Consider the following 21288-nt stretch of genomic DNA (forward strand, 5'->3'; position numbering starts at 1 on the left):
ATTTAATTAAAAATAGCTTGGATCGCTTAAAATTATCATACATTTTCACGATTAATTACTGTAGTTATTTAAAGTTATTAGTTTTATTATATTAACTTTTGTTTTATTAAAGTAATTTATTTAATCCACTTTACTATGTGTTGGCTGTCTAGTTTATTTATTATTTTGTTATTGTTATGTAATTTTGAGCATAATATTTGTATTGTATTAATAAATATTGAACTTTGTACTTAAATATTTATCACACTTTCCAACTCGAGTGTTTCAGTGAGAAAATGTTATAGAAACTGTAAAAAGAATAAATCTTAGCATAAGATTCGACATAATATTACAGAACAATTTGAGGAATACTCTGGGCCTCAGAGGAAGTTGATATCATCATACCATGATTTCACTTGGAAAATTGGTTGATGGTTATGTACATCTGCCGTTGTCATATGGCGACTTATGTTGTCAGAGCTGATGTCATCAGTGATAATCGTTGCCTGGTACAAATATTATCGATAAACGATGTCACTGTTGAACTCGACTGCTAATCCTTCTATCAGTAAATCTGGTAGGTATTTAAAGATACCTGGTCAAAATAAACGTCCAGTTGAAATCAGTGGGGTGGTCGTTAATAACTGTAGATACTATGATGCCACTTTTGTGGTCCTTCACGTCTTGTAATGACTGACTGTTTTGTTTTGTTCATTTGGAATTGCTTCTGTTAGTGTTTTGACAGGGGTGAAAAAGTTTACTCGTACTTTCAGCAGAATGGACAACGTATCAAAAAATCATCACGTTAAACTTGACACTTTGTTCACTCAACGTATTATTGGCATAGCTCTTTGATGACGCTGTTCATCAATTTGTTGATAAGTGAGATAATTTTTTTGCCTGAAAATCCAAACTACTCTTATTTCCCTTCTCTTTTGAGGCTTTGTCACATTCGTTATTATCCCCTTTATAAACAATAATACTTGTCTAAATTTTCGGATAATGATTTGATGTAATACGTCTTGCATCGACAAGAAAAAATTAAACATGTTTCCAATCACATATTATTCCCAATGCTAAATAATGTCAATTCAATTCCTCCTCGAATATTGCCGAACTCTCTACCTTGGCCATGTTCAAAAACTAGTAAAAAGGAAGAGTTCCAACGCTGATCGCTGAGGCATTCCACTTGCTGCACACTAGTTCGTCCTGAAGAATGCTCACTAATGACCCGCTGTCTCCTATCTTTTACCTAGTCGCTGATTTAACGAAGGACCTCGCCAGTAATTTCAGTTGCTACATATTCCATATCATATATTAGTACCATCCTGTGAAATCGTATCAAAAGCTGTAATGAAATCAATGTAAACAATGCCGAATCATCTGCTGTTTTATGGCTTCATCATAAGAGTTAACCAGATAGGTCAAGCAAGACTTTCCACACTGTGATCCCTTAAGGATACTATACCTGTCGAAATGGTCGTGTATTCCATCCTTAACCACAGACTCTCTGATCCTAAGTAACCCTACATTTTCTCACCAGTTTATAGTTGTCCGTCACATATTTCGTGTCTGTTTTGTAGATTGGGAAGATGTTAACAGTTCTCCACTCCAGGGAAGCCACCTCAGATTCTAATGGCATATTATTTACATTTCCAACGGGCTGATGTACCTGCATAATCATTTTTAGTACACTGAGTGGCCAGAAATCATGGAATACCTACCTAGTAACGGGTAGGCCCACCTTTCGCCGGAATAAAGGCAGTCACACGGCGAGGCATTGAGTCCACTAGTTCACCAAAGCGTTCCGCAGGTATGTCCATCCGTGCTTGCTGCACCGCTGTCCATAATTCCGTCGCATTTATGGCTGGAGGTTGCAAACCTCGACCGGACCTTTGCACAGCATCCCAAAGATGCTCCAAAGGATTCATGTCCGGTGGCCGGAGAGGCCATTTCATGATGATAAAATCTATGAAATGCTCTTCGAACCATGTTCTAGTTATCACGGCTCTGTGGGGAGGGCATTGTCCTACTGGAAGAGTCCACTGACCTGTGGGTACACGATGACCATGAAGGGATGCAGATGGTCTGCAAGGATGGAGACGTAACCTGGACCGTTCAAAGATGCATCTAGACGTACCATAGGCTCCAAAGTGTGCCAGTTGAACATACCCTAGACCATTACAGACCGCCCACCTGCCTGAACACTTGTTGACATGACGGGTGTACAGCTTCATGTAGTTTCCCGCCAGATACGCACCCCCCCCCCAACCGTCCGCTCGAAATAACTGGAAACGGGACTCATCGGATCAGGAGACCATTCTCCAATCATTTAAAGTCCAGTGCGGATGTTCTTTTGCCCAGCTGAGGCGTAGAGTCCTATGTCGTGGTGTTAGCAATGGGATTCTGGTGGGTCGGCAGCTCCCATAATCTATTGCGGCTAATGATCACTTGATGGTCTTGGTGGAGGCGTTTCTGGCACCTCCCTCGTTGAAGTCGGCGGTGATTTGTGCCACTGTCACTCTCCAGTTGGCTGAAACAATGCGACACAAACGTCGACGGCCACGTTCATCCACCATCTTTCTCTGCTCACAGCGTTGGCTAATGAGGGAAACCCTGGGGTCCGCCAAAACAACACATGAATTCTCACAACGTTGTCCACGATGAGATGTTATTCCGGAAATGGTGTATTCCCGATACACTCTTGATACTGTCGAAAGGGGATAGTGCAAAATCCTGTACCGTCTCCGCGATAGAGTGGCCCATGCGTCGGACACCCACTATGATCCTTCTTTCAAAGTCGGTTAACTCACGACGTTTATCCATACTGACATCGAATTACCGTCTACGTGATTATATTGGCAGTGCACCTATTTACCTGCCAAGCGATGGATTTGTCCACTAGCGAGAGGGATGACAGCGTCGCGTTGCCCAGGAACCAGGTATCCCATGAATTCTGACCTTTCAGTGTATAATATAATGTATACCATCTTCTTCTCCTGGAGTTTTACCTTCCTTCAGCTTCAGTAGCTTTTCTGATATACTCTTCCCCAGATCGCTGTACCGTTTATTTTAGTACAGTCTGATTCCTTGTTACTTTTCCTCGTGGTTCGATCGGTCTTTCAACTGTAAATGTCTCTGAAAAGCACTTGTTCAGCTCGTCTAACACTTCTACTGGTCTTTCTATGATTTCTTCTCTCGATCAAGTAAGGAGCTTATCTGATTCACTCTTTTTCGTATTAACTTACAAGCTGTCTCCATTCATAGCTCTAATAATGGTTTTTCGTTCTCTGCTTTCGTCCTCTTACTATATCAGTAATTTTATTCCATCTATTTTAATACTCATAAATTTGGTATTTGGCAATAGTCAGTAACTGTCTCATGTTCTGTATTTATGGTCAGTTCAACCTTTGATATCTGTTATCATCCATTTCGACATCTTTCTTTTGTGGAACTTCTCTACTGGAACGAATGTGCTTGTGGCCCCCTTGAATATTCCCATAATGAAAACGTAGCCAGTAACGTCAGCTGTCTCCCCAGTTCATTAGAGACGAAGAAATAACTCACTTCACCACAGAAATTTCTCTGGGCACCACTTTCCCATTTAATGACATTGCGCTCACGACTTGATATTGCTTCCCTCACTGTCAAATATTTTAATGCACTTTGAATATCCTTGGAAAAAACCAGGTTGAGTATAGCAGAACTCCATGTACTTTCTCTGACTTGTTGGAATAAATAACAATCATCCAGATAGTTCAACACTTTCACATGGACTATTGTTAGTCTGCGATTTCCAACCTCTGAAAGATAGACTGACATCATCCATAATGAAGTAATCACATTTACCTTCAATTAAAGTTATCTAAGGTGATTTTTGTTATTCTACTGTGAATCGGTTGGCCTCTAACCTACCTTCACTCTCAACTTCTATTTACCGAAAGTCATGCTCTCTTGGATAGCACAGTTGGTAGAATCGCTGACCTCCTCACACAAGTGGAAAAGGTCTGAGCTCGAATCCTGTCGATGACGTAAAGAATTTTTATGGACTTTTTCACAACGTGGCCGAGTTAGTCGGTCTCAGGCGATGGTAGCATTGTTTTTCTCCTGGAAATTCGGGGTTTAGAAGACACGCAATTTACAGACAGCGTATACAGAGCAATATGGCCTTCATCGCTGATACTCCTAAAAAAACCTACTAGTACAGCAAGTCATGTCACACAGCACAGATACAACGTTCGTCTAAACATGATCTGATTCTGGGAACAGTCTGATTGCTTTAAGATAGCCTTTGATAAGAAGCATGACCATTTTCTCCTGCGTCCCTCCCTCTCTTTCCTGAACATGCTGTACTCGCCATAATGAAAGTCTTCATCTGCTGTCTGGATGATACCTTATCTACGATAGTCCTACTATATGAATATTAGATAACTTAATCAAAAGCTAAAATTACTCTAATGTATTTACAGTACTCTTGATATTACTCTACATACAAATTAAATTTCTATTGTATTCTTTTTTTTTTAACCCTGATCTATGCAATTGATTAAAGACGTTTTCACTGTGGTTTATGACTGCTGATGGCTTTTTAACCTATTTCAATATCTCTTTCTGTGCAAAATTTATTGGGTGGATGCAATTATAACTTTGTCTTGTACCGGTAATCTCTTCAACGTCATTAGAAGAAACCCTTGCTGGTAATATTTCGATGACATTCTTGTTTGACCATTTCGAAATAAATGAAATTGTATGCTGATATATTGCATAATGTTTTAACCTGGACGCACTATATTCTTCTACTGTATTACGAATTGCAGAATAAATTCTTTAGTAATAGCTTATGCTCCGAATTGGAAATATTAATTAAGGTAGGTAATACTTATCTTTAAGAAAATTGATAGGAATATTGAAGTTGATGGATAGGAATATTGAGTAATGACAATTCAGTAGCTTAATTCATACTGTTCTTTGAATATTTTCAAATTGCAATGCCTTGACGTAGCGCAGTGGCAAAAAGGCTGATCTTTTTTCTCAATGTTACCAGATCTTGGCTTTTAGTACACGTATGTAGACAATCCTGTAACCTGTCAAAATGACCGAGAAAACATCCTTAATGAAAATAAACCATTAGTTTATTTTTTAGGTGCTGAGAATTTATATTAGTTTTTATTAAATACTTTCAGTTTTTAATCAAATTTGTTATTCAAAATACTTTACGATAATCCTCGTGGCTGGCATAATGATTATAATCACCCTTCTTCCAAAAGGTCTGGGTTCAAATAAAGTTTTGAAGGAATGGACTATTTATGAACATTTTAACACCATTACCGAGTTAATTGGTTTCAGGCGAGTATTTCTTTGTTTTTTTTTCCTTTCATGAATCTGGGTTTTCCATCCATTTAAACACATGAATGACCTTAAATTACACGTAATTTACAGGCATGATGCAGAGACATCGGCTTAAATTACTTTGGCGCATTTTAAAACAAACCATATGTTATCGTTATGAAGTACAGCTTAAGTACTTTTCGATAAACAATATTGATAGTAAAATTTGATTCAGTACTTATCATTTCTTTTGTACTTGATCAGTTTGAAAATGGTGGTAAAAATATGAGTTTGAATCCTGCCAATGACCCGATAAATTTTTATCGGCCTTTTTTACAACGTGGCTAAGTTAGTCAGTATCGGACGAGAGCAGCCTGCTTTTTTCTCCAGGCAACTTAGGTTTTACTTGAAGCAAACAGCAAATCGACCACAGAACATCGCAATATACAAAACTTATATACGGCGCAATATGACCTAATATGACCTAATGCGCCTGAAACACAACAACTGACCAACCGTGACAAACACTGATGGACACTTTATTAAGTACATGTACCTAATAAATTGGCCGCTATTACTCAGTACTTTATTAGGTACAACTACGAGGCCATGCTGAAAGTATGGTAGCTGTGTAGAGTACCAGATGATGGTAGCTGTGTTCAGAGTACCAGATGAAATTCAGTTCAAACAATTCAAGTGAGGTAGAGAGTCAATCAACGATGATCCACGCCCTAATAAATTGCAAATTAGAGTTGGTCTCCCTATAGTCCTCGCCACAGCCTGTCTGGATTCGTCTTAGCATAAACTCAACGAGATATAGAAAGTGTGATACAGGGATGCTGCTTCATGTTGAGAAGTTGTCACAAATTGGATGGCTGTGGATCTCCACTTCGTATTGTGAATCAATTCGCATCGAATTGTGAAGTGATTCACGATATGCGATGCAGTACACCGTTGTCTTTTTTCAAACTTTGATTTAGAAGCTGCATAGCTGTGTGCGACATAGTGCTGTGCATTAACAGCATCATATACTGGTGTGCAAAATTTAAGGACTAGTCAGGTTTTTACCTGTAGCTTCTCATAGGAGTGGCCTGGATATGGGAAAGCATACCAAAGGAACCTCATGAGGTACAGAAATGATGAAGGAAACAACGACGACACGGTACAGTAGCGTGCGTCGGTTACAGTACCGCCTTCCAGTATCTGGAGTTGTGGATGTCCATCCAAGATAATGCCTCCCCAGACGAGAACACCTCGACCGCCATATCGATCCCTTTCAGTGATGCTTGCGGGATGATACCGTGTGCCAACCTCTCGCCAGATTATCTGACGTCCAGAATCGCTGCTGAGACTGAATCTACTCTCATCGCTAAAGAGTACCTTAAGTAAAGATTTTGTGGTTGTAACCTTTAGAAATAGCGTTGGTCCTTAAGTTTTGCACACCAGTATAGTTATGTATAATTTCCATAGCTTGTGGCTTTCTTCCCTAAATGACTGTGGTTTGCTATTAATTTTTAATTTATTTTAATGAATATAAATATTTATAAAAATATGATAGGAAAGACAATTTATATTTATAACCTGTGTCTTTCCTCTCATATTCTGCTGGATGACCCTTGAAAGATTCACTAAAACTGAGCGATATACAACAGTATACTATCTGTGTATTTTTTGTGTACTCCTTAAATTCAAATACAAAGATACATTTAGTCAACTCTATATACTTACCCTATTATATGAATTACAACTATATATTCATTATGGTCGTGAGGTCTGATTGCTTCCACCGTAACCTTAATCCATAAATTACATGCAAGAAGATTTAAATGTTTACCATTTATAGCAAAATAGCATGACAAATCAAATATATCTTATCGAAACATTACCCTGTTTATCGTTAACTATCAACTAGTAACGGTGTTATCGATACAAAACTGGCATCAGGATTTTAATATGCTCATTAATATCTGTACCTAATATTGAATATTGCTGGATCCCTCTCATAACACTTGGCTATTTATAATCACTGTTTGGCTGCTACCCTCTGTCTATCCTTCGGTCTTGTACTAATTGGTATTGCTCCGATTTGTACAAAATGCGTTCAGTGAAACTGTATAGTCTTTTTTATCATGCATTCCTTATTTATATATTTATCTTTTTTAAAGTTACTTCTTTATCTTTTCTGCAGAGATATTCTCCGTTTGGCCCTGAAGATATGTCTGCAGTGAATCTATCATGAAGAGATTTTAGATTCTTTAAAGAGGTCATATGGGTGGTAGCTTCGAGCAGTTTCCCACTTTTGAGAAAATCAGCATTATTTCCTCGACATCTTATCTTAGCCAAATTTGTACGTCCTAGCGTGCTTTTTAGTTTGCGATGTATAACACTTTTCCCAAGTTTTAACACAGCGATTGATAGTATATCTGCTTATTGTGGCTCCAGTTTCATGGATTTTTGGCGTGTTTTGTTTCCTTCTTTTTTTTTTAAGTTGGAAAATTACGCATAGTTTTTAATGTCTTTTGTTCTTTCTGTATCAGGCTGTTCTTGTTCTTTCTAGGAACAAATCTTTGTTGTTTCTTCTGTAGATGATCTGGATAAAGTTGAAACGTCGTCAACACAAGTGTTGGTTTCTTTTCCTGAGTTCGCCACAGCATTTTGTACATAAAAGAAACGCAGTAGGTCCTCGAATCGATTCTTTTGGAACTCAGGATTTTACCATTTGGTGTCCATTAAGATCTGCGAAGCCGTTGTAGCTCAGAACTACTGCTCTCAGATTATGCAAACGATTACTTGCGTTCAAAAATACAAACTTTTTTCGTGCATGCAAGAAACCGACCTAAGGTAACCGTTGTTTAACAACTGAAACTTTCGACACGTTTTATAATATATTTTGATTTATTTTCGTTGAGCAATGGCTAAGTGCATTTGCTCAGTTGTAAAACCTTTTTAGAAATTAAATAACCAAGAGCAAAATAATGATTTTCAAGAAAATATATGAGAACGCTACCTCCTTTATTAGACTAGACAAAGACAGTATTAAATTTAAAATTGAGAAAGGAATTCGACAAGGAGACACAATATCTCCGAAGTTGTTTACTGCTGCCCTTGAGGAAGCTTTCAGAAGATTAAACTGGTCGCAGAAAGGAGTCAATATGAACGACTTGTACCTAAACCATTTAAGATTCGCAGATGACATTGTGATCATAAGCCATGATCCCAAAGAATTAGAGGAAAATCTTTATCAGTTATGCGGAGTTAGTAAGGATTTCGGACTAAAGATGAATATGCTAAAACAAAAATAATGAGGAACTAGTATGCCACAGAAAGAGATATAATCATTGAAGGAGCAGTAATTGAAAAGGTGGATTCATATACTTATCTGCGGGACAAGTCATTAGCTGTAATAATGATAAATGGCTGGAAGTTAAGAGAAGAATAAATTTTGGATTGATAGCATTCAGGAAATACAGTGGTGCGCAAAACTTAAGGACCAACACTATTTCTAAAGGTTACAACCACAAAATCTTTACTTAAGGTATTCTTTACTGATGAGAGTAGATTCAGTCTCAGCAGCGATTCTGGACGTCAGCTAATCTGGCGAGAGGTTGGCAGACGGTATCACCCCACAAACATCACTGAAAGGGATCGATATGGCGGTCGAGGTGTTCTTGTCTGAGGAGGCGTTATCTTGGATGGGCGTACACAACTCCAGATACTGGAAGGCGAGGTTCCTTTGGTATTCTTTTCCCGTATCCAGGCCACTCCTATGAGAAGTTGCAGGTGAATACTTGACTGGTCCTTAAATTTTGCACACCAGTGTATAGTCACATACTGAGTAGCAATATCCCAATTTGTCTAAAACGTAAAATAATGAACCAATGTATAATACCCATCATGACTTATGGAAAAAAGTGAAACTTGGGCACTCACCAAAAAAATGGAAGAGAAGCTGAGAACTACACAGCGAAGAATGGGACGAATTATATTAGGAATCAGACTGTTAGATAAGAACAGAAACACATGGATTAGGCAGCAAACTCAAGTAAAGGACATTCTTATCAAAACTAAAGAACTAAAATGGTCTTGGGCAGGACACACGGCTCGAAGACATGATGACAGATGGACTAAAAAAAATAAAAGAATGGTACTGAGGAGCTGAAAGAAGACCTGGAACACAACGAGGGAGATGGACAGATAAAATTCACGAGTTCGTGGGTAGTAAGTAGGTGGCCATCGCACAAAACAGAAGGAAATGGAAAGTTGCTGGAGAGGCCTTCATCCTGCAGTGGATTGAAAATGGCTGATGATGATGAACAAGGTTATTTTATAATACAGGCTGCACTAGTGCCGTGATCACCATATCCTTGTTGCTGGTGCATTCCTTTAATTAATAATCTATAATCTATACATTACATATAATCTTGAATCTATAAATTAATCTTTAAGATGATAAACCGCGTATTGCCTTCCGCTATACAATATCAGTTTTATTGAAGAATTTTGTGAAATTTTATGGAACTTTAATTACAATGTACACTAATTTTTCATTACAAAATCATACATCACGTCGAGAATTCATGACCATTTGATCGCCCTAATTATTCACATATCGGATTATAATATATTAACGATAAAATCAGAATACGATTAAATTTTCTGTGCACTTTCATATATTGTAAATGATATGTTCTCTCTATGAAAAATCTCATTGAGTTCGGTTCAAAATTGAATATCAAATGCTATTTTTAAAGTTGTGTTTTTAAATAAAAATAAAGTTTAATTTTTAAATTGTTGCAAATGTCTAGTGTTCAGAGGAAGCATTTTGAAGGCAGCTCAGATTGCAGTTGTCTCGAGATTTTGGAATTTGAGTCAAGGTGTAGTCTTTTCTTTTGTCTTGATATCGTATAGTATGAACATCTGTCATCGGAGTATCAAGCTTTTCAAAAGCCGGGCCACAGTTAGACCGAGGGAGGAGAGTAGTGCCGCCTTTGAGGTTGAGGCAGTGTTCTGCCATCCTGTTTATCCATTGCAGGATGCAGAATTCTAGCCCCAGGGACCTACTGAGATGTTAGAAAAGGGCGCATGATTAAATAGTCGAAGTGTAACGTTACTACGTAAACACATTTGAAAGTTTTTAGCGATATGATAAGAGTGATTTGCGCCTGTGAGTTTTTGTCAAATATGCAAGAGCACTGAGTAAATTTTAGAGTCTAGATTAATCAAAATGGTTCCGAAATGTTAACTTAGAATTCCAGGATAGTTTTAGGTCTATGTTTTCTTTTGATGATCTCGTTTTAATGAAGGTAACTTGGGCAGATTTCCGGTGTTTGATTTCCAATCCTGTGGTTCAGTGGTATTTAATAAGTTGATATACTTGGTAAGTTATGTCATGGACAAATTTTGATAAACAGAGAAAAGTAAACCAGTTTTATAGTCTACTTAAAAAGTAGTACCATTTATTTCTCTGAATATTCATTAGGGATGTAAGAGATATTCATTGGGCTATTATCAACAGTACTGCTTATGTTAATTAATCCGGCAATAACATATTCTGTTAACGTGTCTAAGCTACTACAAAGCCCATGCTTTTTACATAAAAAGAAAGATTTGATCCAGTGTAAAATATATATATATATCTTTGTAGAAGGAGCCAAGGTTGATTCATATATGAGTAGATTAGCTTTGTGAATGCATATGAATGCATATTAGTTTGTCTCTTTGCTTGGTTTATGTCTAATCACTCTTAAAGTCCATTAAAAAAAGAAAAGAAAATTGTATTCGTGGTTGAATAATCTCATACCTCTTGCTAAACCGTGTGCTAACTGGCTACCACGATCCTAAAAATCTCATTCTAATAATTTAATACTATTAATTTAATATTAATACTAATATTCATTTAATACTATACATTATTTTTATTTTATTTTTCTGGTGCAGCAAAAGTCTAGGACTCGAAATGGCACTGCGTGTTCAGTTTTTATTAGAAGATTGTGATTTGGGACCGTACATTAGACCACGAAAATCTGGGGATAATTTTCCATTGGGAACTTTGGATTTCGCTCATTTTTAATGGCATGTTCGTCTTTTCCAGCTAATATGAAATTCGGGAAAAAAAAGTAATTTTATTGCATTTTGTAAGACGGAAACTAAGTGTTTAAAGAAAACCAAAAGAGAGGGATGTATACGTGTCTGGAGTTGCTCATGGCAAGGAAGAATTCTTTATATCACAATCACGTTCGATTCACAACATATCTTAGTGCGCTTTTTTTTTTTGTCGGGAAAAAAACCAGGTACGCTGTTTCTATATATAATACATAAGCCGTCGATGACTGCCCCCTACTATCAGCAGAGGATGACCTTTCTTCCTGCATTAAACATAACACTCAAGAACAGACAATGGAAACTTTTTTTTGATATACAATTCAAAAGAATTCTAAAAATTATGCAATGTCAGGAAAATGATACATTTGATCATATTCACTGACTGGAGATAAGAGATAAGCCGTCATCATTTATATTTCTGCTTAATACCAACAGCTGAAAAGTATAAAATGAAAAAGAATATATATTATGATACTTTCCATAAGGATTTCCATTGGCTGATCAAAAGTAGCTAATAATCCCCTCTGTAAGATTTATGCTCGTTTTCTCATGGCCTTAGGTGACATTCTTATGTCTTGGGTATTCTAATGGCAGTTACGTAATTTTGCTTCAATAAGAAGCTTTTTTTCTTTTTGGGAATTCATTGTGGTTGCCATTCTGCGTAATCCTGGTAATTTTTGGTGTGGCCATTAAGATGCCGCTTAATTATGCAATAAGCAATAGACACAGTATGTAGTCAAAGCGAAAGGACTGTGAATAAATTTAATAAGGAACATAAAGAAATTACATCAACTCTGCAATAGCAAATACCATACAATCTAACCTTACTTCGGAGGAAGAGAAAGGCTGGTTAAAACAAATACATTCTGTGACGTAATTTTATTACGATTGCCTTTAGTTCCAGTGAATTAAAATCACATAATAATAGATTTATCAAATGCTTGAAGATATTTACAAAATTTACCTTCAAAATGCTATTGATGAGCAGCCCCATCTTTCAACATTATTGCGGTTTTGAAGGCGGACTCTCTAAATAAAAAAGCATTTTCTTATTTTATTATTATATTCCATTAAAATTGAAGAGATTCAGCCAGAGTCATTATACTAAGACAAGAGTGACTCGTCTATATAGTCAACTTCTCTCCATTGGACTTGAGGAGTAATAGTAAATAAAGGCTGACGGTGGAGCCATCGCTGTGAACCATCTGAAAAGGTCCATTGTTTGCTATATACCTCAGGTGGACTCGCCTGGACCGTGTAAAAGGGCTGCTACAGTCACTCACCAGTGGTTCTCCTCCAGTTTTTAACATATAACTTATTTTGAGTAGGCTTTCTTTTCATATGAAGATTTTGACAATAGATATTTTGACAATGGATATACTATTTCATTTTTATTCCATTGTCTGCACATTGGTAGGTTTCTACCTTTTAGTTTTGAACCCGTGTTTAATTAAGACAATTGACTCTCAGAAAAAAATCTCGATTTTATTTTCTTTGGCGCCTGTTTTTTTTTTTTTTTTTGGAATGTTACTCTCATTTTGAAACACGTTTTAATGTGTAAACTCTTTTCATCTAATGACCATTCTCTCTATCATTCTTCCTCTTGTAACATTTTCCCCCAAGCTTCCATAATCTCTTTTTTTATTTGTAATTTTGATTGCCTGTAATTATCCTACATCTTCTCGTCCCTTTGTTAAGCATCTCTAACCCTTTGTATTTCTTTATTTCAGTAATGTACATTTATTGCGTCATATCGTGAATATTACATGATATTCCTTTCTTCATGGCATAATTTATTATTGTAATCGTCGAGTGCCATTTGTCCCAATACCCATCTTCTTTTAATGGCATGTTCTGTGTGTATCATCAGATAAATATCTCTCTCTCCCGTCTCTCTCTGTTCTATCAGCAACATCAACGATCACAGTAGTCTAGGCATCATTAAGCTTCCCCTCCCGCCTCTCACATGACGACGCTTAATGAATGGAACTAGCTACAAGTCTACCAAGAACATCGCTCGACTAGTTGACATTGTCTTTTGGAACGACAGGTAACATGGTTTAGAAGATTGCAAGAGGATGGATCATAATGATGTGATAACTGTTACTGCAGAAAGCGGATAAAAAACAAACGCACTTTCAAGTTTATTCGTTGTCCTAACTCTCCGAATCCATCGGGATTTTAAGTACGTTTGTGTTTTCTCGATAAAATAGACTCTACGACTGTTATTTAGAAATACGCAAAAAAAACCCAGTTTTCTGTTGCATAAAAGTATAACTTTCTCTACGTAAATTCTAATTTCCTTTTGTTTGTTTTCATCCTTATTACTTTACAGTTGTTTTTTTTTTTCTTTTCGTGATTGTTCTAAATTTATCTACCCGATATTTCTTATATTAAGTAAGCAGAACTCAATTGCTTTTTAACTGGTTCAATTCATAAATGAATGTAGAGGTTGTATTTCTGTATTTTTGTATATGATTGGCAGTGCGTGTTTAGCAGAGAAGACGGTTACACTTGTAGAAGGTTCAAAGACTGACGCTGTTCGAGTATTTAAATAAAGGAAAAACTGCCGGAAGATAATCATGAACAGATGCAGTTGAAGCATAAAATGTGAGATGACGAATCAAGATGTAATGCCTGGAGCGTAATATCAAGCGTAATCATAGCCACAAGACAGAACAGATAACCTGTGTATTTAATGCGGGAACTGCACAAGGCATCAGTATCCGTCTCGCGCGAAGAACCTACAAAAAATGCACTACGGGTGTGGAAGACCTTCGCGAAAGTGACCAATCCGAAATTCTTGGACACCAACCTGGAATTACTGCTGCGTTGGTGGCAGGAACGTAAAGGATGGATGGAGGAGGACAGGAAGGTTGGAAACAAGTCATTTGGTCCGATCAGTCCAAATTTATGCTTTCTTCGCAGACGAAAAAGTTAAAAAAAAAAGAGGAAGCTACACGTGACAGCACTACAATTATCCTTGTTGTTTGCGTACAGTACAGGCTGCTGGAGGAGGCGTAATAGTAGAGCAAATTTTTGTGGCATACCTTTGGTCCTCTGATCTCAGTGGAAGCACTGTGAACGCTACAGCTTAATGAATGTCGTTTGGGATAAGGTACACCACGCAGTGTGTATACAATATGTATACTAGCCATATACTTTGTACACAGCAAATGGTAAAACATTTTCCGCAGTGAATGGATTTGAGGGACAGACGCTAGGTGGATGTCAAGTGTATGCCTTGGCCAGTCCAATTCCTTAATGTCAATCCCATTGAGAATTTATGCCATGAACTGGGAAGGCATGTTCGTCAGCAAAATCCTCTGCCCATGTCTCTTCAAAATCAAGTTCAGTTTTGTTACATGAATGTTTCAACGTTCCTAATGTGTTTTTCAACACCATGTTCACTCCATGCCACCTAGTGTATCGGAGCAGCGATTCTGGCTAATGGCGTTAGTAACTTAATACTAAATTTCAACTACGTACTGAGCAAAATGTCAAGCTCACTATTTTATCAGTTAATTGTTGCGACCTAATTTAGTAATAATCTGGAATAGTAATTCTCTGTTCAACCACTTCAGGGCATCACATTTTTACTAAAAGTTTCATTTATTTTCACTTCATCCAAATCATGTCACTTGTGATCGAAAGCCATTGAAGTGCTCACACAGACTTACTTTTATTTTTGACTTATCTTTCATCCTGCAAAACGAGAAAAACACGTATTTTGAGTGACCGGGTTCAAACTGACTGCCAAATACGTTGTTGTATCGTGTATTCTCTCAATCTTGTGAATTCCTCTGATCGTGTGGCCATCCGGGAGCATCAACAACAACTTTCGGTATTTTGTGATCGCTGTAAAAAAGAACACTCTTCAGTGGTTAACAACTTTAAGTAGGGCTCGTTATCAAGCGGTAACTTGTTTATACGCATTTCAGTTCTGTGCCAGGGATATACAAGCCAGATAACTTCCATTAACCAATTTATGTTACCATTGCTATTATTCATTATCTGTTTCAGCATACGTCAAACCTGTTGCACCTACTGTCTTGGAAGGGGATTTGTTCTTTATCAATGTATTACATTTATCTATTTATTTGTGTTTATATTCTTCACATTTGTTAATTTTTTTTAATCTAAAACTAAAAAAAAACGTAGATATTTTTAAAGGAAATCTGGCTACCTTTCGATGCATCATTTTGCATATACTAATACTGGACATAAAATTTCGCAAGCTGTTGCAGACTAAAAATAGGTTAGCATGTGGAATTAGCTAATTAAAATGCTTTTGATTATATCATTACTTGTGAACATAAGCGAATATTTGATGGATGAGCATCAAATATTCCCATGGGTGGGAATATTTTGACTCTTGAATGTATAATATTCTATAGCTAGCCAGATAGCGTACCCAGTGGCTTCTGTTTAATAGCCCTTACACTGTTGTCTGCTGGTCTACGGTTGCCTAACGTCATTCCCTTACCGAAATGGCATTCTCATTTCCACCGACTACCCTACACACTTTGACCATTAGAAATACTACACGACGCTAATTCAATTGGTGCAATGCAACGCCCCTCTCTCTTTCTCTCTCTCTCTCTTAGAAATGGTCAAACAGAATAGATTTACTTCAGAGGCAACGTTTCCATTATCGTATGTCGCTTCCTCATTACTTGGGTAATGAATTCCGCTCAATGACCTTTATTATCTTTTTAGCGCTGCACTAACATATCTCCTGGCAACTGGACTGAAACAATTTTGCAATATGCTGAAAGGTGCACATCAGGCTTCGCGCTACTGTTACACCTTAGACTTTCTGTCTACCACTTGTTAAATACACTCTGATTCATTCATTCTCTTCCTTCCACTTGTAATGATTAGTCGCTTCTAGACAAGATATTTTGAAGGTTCCATCTTTCAGTCTGTATAATCAAAGGATTTTAAATGTTCCCCCCCCCCTTAAAATATCTGACTTATCCATCTTACGTCATTTGTAGCAAGTATCAGGTGACCAAAAAAGTTCTTGCAGTTTTTTAAAGATAATACTTTTACAAAAAATATATGGAATCGCTATCGTTGATGACGATTATCCTTCGATGCACATCGAAAGTGCAAGTGACATTGAGTCAATTAATGCCTAGCATGCGTGAACTGCTCTTTCAGTAAAGCAGCAAAAAGTGACGAAAAACTCCAGTTACAGTAATTGGATCATGTTTATTTTTTGAGTACTTACACTATGTAGCAGCCTGTAAGATATACACGATGCATTTGGAGCAAATACACAATGAATAAACGCAGAGACAAAAAATACTTCAAAAAATTTAATCAGGTTTTATAGTCATTTGATGACTCATCCCATGAGGAAAGTCATCAAATCCAGAAGGGATGACTCATCAAATTCTCCAAGTATGCAAGTGGTAATCCTCATCTCCAAGGAATGAGGATTACCAACTCCCATTGCTGATGGCAAACGGAAGGATGCGATTGAATGGGATTCAAGCCGAACATGCGAGGTACTTGCAGAAAGCTTCCCACTTCGCCAACAGAAGATTAGCTGTGTGTCTGCTGTATTACATACAGCTGATATGGTTTATTAGGAACCCTCTGGCCCAAATTTTGCTGGGGACAATAAAAAGTTTTTGTTTATTTTTCGCGTATGTTTTAATTTTATCTTAAGAATTTGCAAGATTTTTTTTTTTTTTTTCACCTGATATGTACTTTATATATACATGTATATTGCTTCACTGTTTCCATTCTCTCTCTCTCTCTCTCTCTCTCTCTCTGGTGTTTAATCACTCCTTCCATTCCTCCCATCAACCATTACTATACACATATAGTGACTTCAAACTTTTACCCATTCAGTAATTAACACTTCATAATTCGAAAAGCACAAAGCACTGCCTGAACTGACCATTGTTATAAGACAATGGATGTTTGAGATACCTGCACAATCTATGCATAAATATGGAAATTGAAGAGATCACATGGTGCCTGACGTGTGCAGGAAGGCGTTATAATGCTACGTACCCGACTAGTGCCCAAATTAATCCACGGCAATGAGGATCGGAGAGTATATTCTTGTATATTCATAGAAATATGATTGTCTGTTTGCTGTACACAAAAAAGTGTCATAAATACGGCTATCCGAGAAATAACTCATCTGCCCATGTATAATATGTCCATTGCATGTGTTCTCTAGTCGATTTGCCTGTTTTGCAGGATGAAAATCCCCTAGTTTCCGTGGATGTATCCTTGCTGTCCACGGCTGAAACAGATTAACTCAGCATTAGTATGAAAAAAGTCCATAAAAGTACCTCACGTCACGTCATTGACAGGAATAGAAGCCATGCCTTTATCACCAGGTGTGGGGAAGACGGTGCTTATAATGCACTGTGCTCCCACGATGGCCCAACAATGTTGCGCGTTTTCCGCTCTGAACAGTGCAGCTGGATGGCATAAATAACCTGTTCAAGCTAAGTAAGAAATAGATTCAAAGTATCATCTCTTGGTTGATAAATGGTTGGTTGGTTGGTTGTTGGGTTTTCGAGCATCGACTACTAAAGCCATGTTGCTCAGTGTATATTATCTGTAAATTGCGTGTGTTCTGAGATTTATTTTCTGTTTGCTGGACGAAAAACCCTAGTTTCCAGGAGAAGAAAACATGCTACCCTCGCTTCAGATTGACTAACTCAGCCACATTGTGAAAAAAAAAAACAAAAAAAACCATAATAACTTCTCCTGTCAGTGATGGGATTCGAACTCAGGTCTCTTCTACCCGGTGTTGGGAGGCCGTCGATTCTACCAACCCACGAGTGCCTCTTGGTTGACTATAAATCGATAAAGCAAGGAGGCAGAAGAAATTGTACAATAAATTTTAAAAACGGATTGATGATTGGCGGATTCGTGGATTGGCGTTTCTAGATAAAATGTCAACTGGAGTTTAACTGTTATCTAGTAATGTGAAAAGTAAACCCAGAATACTGCATATGGGTAGCAGTAACCCAAAAGAAACTTACCAACTGTGTGGTACTACACTCAAGGAGGTGGAGAATGAAAAAGACCTGGGGTAATTTTGCAGGCAGATATGAAGTTCTCTGAGCAGTGCAGATAGGATGCCAGAGCAGGTCATGGAGTTTTGTCAATGATATATATAAAAATTTTGCTAGCAAAAACAAGGAGAGGAGCTGATTATCGCTTTGTATAAGGCAATGGTCAGGTCACATCTTGAGTACTGCGTACAGGTCAGGAGGCCTCATTTTAGGAAGGATGTAGATTTGCTAGAACGAGTACAGAGAGGGGCAACAAGATTGGTGAGAGGAACAAGGGGGTGCGCTTACGAAGAAAGGCTTAAGTTCTGCAACTTGCAGCATCTAGAGACTTGGCACCTGCGAGGTGATCTGATTGAGGTGTATAAGGCCTTGAATGATTTGAGCAGGCTCAATGCTGACGGGATACTTCCGCTTGCTCAAATTAAGAACCTGAGGGGACACAGATTCAAACTGAGGAAAAACAGTTATAGAATAGATGTGCGGAAGTTTGCCTTTAGCCAGCGGGTTGTTGATTGCTGAAACAGACTTCCATCTGTTGTTGTGGAAGTTGATAGCTAGACAAACATTTCGAGTGACCGGATGGTTGAAATGGGAAGGGTTTTTTTTTTTTTTTTTTTGACTGATGCTGTATAAGCTTGCTTTCTTGTATCATATGCCTCAACTAATGCTAATGTTAGTGTTATTTAAGTTTGGCTCAAATTTTTGCATTGCAAAAGCATTTGATATTTGATTTAGTAATGACATCATTTTTGATATAAGTATTTTTACCTCAGGGGCTCACACCTGGTGAGTATGGGCTTGGCACACCCAGGGTCCTGAGCTGGATATCATCATTCTTCTCTTTCTTGGTGATTCCTTTCTACTTCTCTCTCTCTCTTTCAGGGTAACTCGGGAATATTTTTGCTGGTGCAGTATAAGCCTCGGGCTTCCTTGCACCATATGGCTATTAATAATAATAATAATAATAATAATAATTCTCATATTTTGAGTGAGAAACTGTCATAAAAAAGAAAGAAAAGCGGAGTTTCGATTTTGATAAAATCTTGCATGTGAAAAGATGAATAGGATATCATATACTATTCAACATAGACGTATTTTTAACGCAAATCATTAGGCCCTTTTTAATAGGGTCCAGAGCTAGAATCCCGTTGGTATTCTAGCTTCGATCCTAATGACCAAATGTTTTTGTTATGCCGTCAGGTGATACCTTTCAGACCAATCACATTCTTATCATTGTCGATACAGTAGATTATCTTGTCTTTAGAAGTCCTTGGAGTCTAAAAGCATTGATGGATTACCGGCTTTTTCAACAATGATAAGAAGGTGGTTTGTGTCTGGAAAGATAGCTGACAACATAATAGAATTAGGGTCATTAGTAAAGACAAGAACCAGGAATGAAGAAAGTCTGGTTGGAAATGTGCAGATTTGATATATACGTCGATCAAATGGACTAATGAATTATGATTGTGGCCTCTTTCGTGGGTTTTGAGAGAGAGAGAGAGAGAGAGAGAGAGAGAGAGAGAGAGAGTAGAATTAATAAGATCGTCCAAAAGTTGAATGTTTTCTGGAGAAACCGAGATGGTGATTGATAAAAAAAAAAAAAAAACCTTAAAGTGGTATCGTCTTCAACTGTAACCATCGAGCAATGAAGATCATTTGCAATTAGTTGCTCTAACTTTTTATGAACAAAGAGTGCATATGATGATGCTACAATGATGCCGTCGCTATGATCTCGATCATGACGACAGGCACTGTATGATATAAGTGTAAGTTAACTGTCTATCAATTCTAAATTTACCATGATTCTGAAATTTGTACAGCAGTATAAGACAATTGCTCTAAGAAGGACAGAGAGAGCTGAAGTCGTTGTCTACACTGCGACAGTTTAAGTAATATGCTGATGAATCAGTACAGAGATCGGCCAGTGAGAACAGTCAATTTTGATTTAATCTGATGCAGGACTTCTAAATCTTGTAGTTAGCTTGAACTGAGATTTGCCTAGAGTAATACTAAAGATGCGATCGATGTCTTCTCACTTTGTTTCTGGAGAGAATCTAATAAAAAAGAAAACTTTAGGGATCCTTGGGACTGCTTAAAAACGTAGGTTAGCGCTCGAGAACAATATCAAGTCGAGAGCAGAGGAACTAATGAATGACATCGGAATATGATGAACCTAGAGAAGCTAGCTGCTCAGGTGTTGAAGAGAACCGAGAAGAGGTAAGCCAGGCAGCGCAGAGTGAAGGACTGAGTATTGATAGCTGGCATTGAACAAGTTGTTTGATTAATTATCTCCTTTTTTTTTAATCTCACCCGATTTAGGATATTCATAATGGAATTGAGGTGCCGGAGGCCTTGTCGAATATTTAAAAGATACTCGGTGAATCCACTATATTCGACGCCCTGTTGTGCTCCTGTTGAGGGAATAATTGAGAAGTATTATGTACATCTTAATAAAATTGAAATATGACGAGTATTTGTAGTAGTTTTAACTATTATAATTAACTGGAAGAGATTTCCTGTAACTGTGTTTCAAAGTTATTTGAATTGTAATAAAGTTGAAAAATTACGTAATTAGAAATCTTATGGTGTTCATGATATAGAGTTGTCTTTACTTTTTTGGAAAAGACGTCTTTAAACGTAAGCTATTGACGTGTTGAATGAATTAAGTTGGCAGTAAAACTGGAAGTATTATAATTATCTTTATTTCAGCATCTGTTTTGGCTAAATAATCATTTTTCTCTCGCGCAGCACATCTCTGCTGTTATTATTAGAACGTCTGTTGCCATTAACGTATTTCAGTGTAATTTTCCTTAAACATTTCCCATTC

General features: G+C 37.4%; 1 protein-coding gene across 2 annotated transcripts in view; it reads left to right on the forward strand.

Annotated features, from left to right (window-relative positions):
* The window catches only part of LOC150091068 (polypeptide N-acetylgalactosaminyltransferase 13-like), a 320974-nt gene that overhangs the window by 157599 nt on the left and 142087 nt on the right, over positions 1-21288 (forward strand). The window lies entirely within an intron of this gene.

The sequence above is a fragment of the Mastigoproctus giganteus genome, chromosome 1 (genome assembly GCF_048544385.1).
Source record: "Mastigoproctus giganteus isolate SK-2022 chromosome 1, ASM4854438v1, whole genome shotgun sequence".
Taxonomy (NCBI): domain Eukaryota; kingdom Metazoa; phylum Arthropoda; class Arachnida; order Uropygi; family Thelyphonidae; genus Mastigoproctus; species Mastigoproctus giganteus.